The sequence below is a fragment of the Penaeus vannamei genome, chromosome 8, assembly GCF_042767895.1.
Source record: "Penaeus vannamei isolate JL-2024 chromosome 8, ASM4276789v1, whole genome shotgun sequence".
Classification (NCBI taxonomy): Eukaryota; Metazoa; Arthropoda; class Malacostraca; order Decapoda; family Penaeidae; genus Penaeus; species Penaeus vannamei.
In genome coordinates, this window is record NC_091556.1 from 11,674,382 (window position 1) to 11,676,932 (window position 2,551).

At 42.3% G+C, this 2,551-nt stretch overlaps 1 protein-coding gene across 1 annotated transcript in view; it reads left to right on the top strand.

The window, feature by feature from the left end:
• Positions 1 to 2,551, top strand: part of sif (still life) — a gene marked incomplete at its 3' end in the record, with an annotated part of 557,800 nt that overhangs the window by 835 nt on the left and 554,414 nt on the right.

Consider the following 2,551-nt stretch of genomic DNA (forward strand, 5'->3'; position numbering starts at 1 on the left):
GGTGGGAAGTCAGGCTCAGGTGTGTGTGTGGGTATGTGTGTGTGTGTGCGCTTATTGGTGTTTATTGAGAGGAGGAGGGGGTTGCGACAGTTGACCCTTACCAAAGATCTTCATTGTTCGGGCCCAAACATCCGTGTGTACGTCACACACTCGCGCGCGCGCACACACACACACACACACACACACACACACACACACACACACACACACACACACACACACATACACACACACACACACACACACACACACACACACACACACACACACACACACACACACACACACACACACAAACAAACAACAAACACGCAAATAAACAAACAACACACACTAACAAACTTTTATACACATGCAAAAACAAAGTTTGTGTGCCTCTACTTCGAACTGACTCTCTTGTATTCATTTCCTTTATACTGTTTGCTTTACTCTTCTAACTCCACCTTTATTTGTTTTTCCTGGAACACTCCCCCCTCCCCCAAATAAAAAGATTATAATAAAACCGCAGTTACGCACTAGTATTAATAATGGAACAATCATCCTCATTTACACATGGTTTTGAATCTTGTTCATGGCGGGCGAATCGTCTGTTTATTCATCACTTCTTTTGTTTCTAAGATCAGTAGAACAATTATTATGCTTGACTTGACATCATGTATCTACTGAAAGCGTTGTTGAGTGTTTACAAATACTTTGTAAAATATGTGTTTCTTAATTACATGTATTCAAATGTGACAATTTGACTGATAACTAACATTTCTTATCTTCAAGTCGACACATTTGTAAATGTCGATCAGTATTCATGATAGATACTGAAGCCCAGCCTGTACTGAGACACTCGGGGACGCTGTTTGTATCTCTTTCAAGTCTCTCCTCGAGCCTTGTATGGCGGGAAGGGCTCGCGGCGGTGGCGCCACTCGCGGCGCACCTGCTGGTCGTGGCTGCGCCCGCGATTCTTTTTATTTTTGTTTTTTTCGTGCATAAGTTTTGGGAAGATAGGGGTAGGTTAAGGGCTTAATGGTATGTATAAACATAAACGCAAGAAAGATGACACACGCACACACATACACACATACATACACCAAACAAACAAACATAAATGCATTCAAAAGCACACATGTACAGGTAGCGAAGTGACTGTACGGTATACAGTATGTGCACATTTTATGGTGCATGGATATATGCGAATATAAAAAGATAGGAGAAACCCATTCCATTAGTTTTAAAGCCATAATCTATATTGAAAACTGACGATTCATTTGCATTCCTAGAAATATTGACCTCACCTAAACTCTCTCCGTTCCCATACTCCAGTGGTTCCTAATGCACAGGCCATGAGCAATTAACTAGTGGGCTACACTTGCTAAATTAGGTATTGTATAATTGTAAAGATGAAAAACGTATATGTACCTAATTTCCTAGTACTTCCATTCCCACACATTAACTTCTTTTCGTTAAACTGATAGCAGGTTTTTGCAGTTTTAGCTGAGAGGGTAAGGGTGTGAGTGAAAGGGTGAGGGTGAGAGATAGATAGATGTAGTGATAGAGACAGATAGATAGATATATAGATATAGAAATAGGGATATGGATAGGGAGAGAGGGATAGAAGGAGGGAAGGAGGGAGAGAGGGAGAAAGAAAGGGAGAAACTGTGTGTGAGAGAAAGAAAGTGAGTGAGTGAGAGAGAATGAGTGAGAGAGAGAGAGCGAGCTCCTATTCAAAATTTGAAGGGTAGTGGACCATGAGTATTTAGAAATGCCAGCAGTAGGCCGTGGTTTCAGACGGCCGAAAAAACTCAGTTTATCACGGAATGATTCTGCTCTCTTTTTTTCCGCGAGGCGTTCGGCTTCGTATTAGATTCAGGCGAGTGATTGCACTGTCGCCCGTCTAAAGGGATGCACAGGGAACACGCGAAATGGTGCGTGTGGGTTCACGTGTTAAAAGAAATGATGTTTAGTCATAAATGTAACGCAAAAAAAGATGCAGCCATTTTTTCATACGTACATAAAGCACACGTACACATGTACGCTAACACAAGCACGCACGTCCAAACGGAATGAATACGCAAGCCGGCAAAGAAGCTCAAAGTAATGTTATATGTCTTATATATATAAGTATTCAGGCCAGGCGTAACGGGTCATTATGGATAATTGATTATGGGTTTATATTTTGCTAATTGTGCCATTACTCACAGGAGGTAATTTGCCTAATATGCGTAATTAGAGAAATTGCCATTGCGCGATGGTCGTACTTTAAAGCGTCTGAACCAGACCGCTGTGTAGTTTCTCAACTTAAGAGTCATGAAGGGACTAATTTCCGCGCCGAACACCCAGACCTGAACACCTCCGGCAAATCAGCCAAGATTGCCTCATGGAATTTTCTCTCTTATCGTTGCTCTACCAATCACTGGCGATGCTTCTTTGAGATTGGCGAAATTAAAGTGGGGCGTTGATTAAAGGCTACACACGAACACACACACACGCACACACACACACGCACGCACACACACACACACACACACACACACACACACACACACACACACACACACAC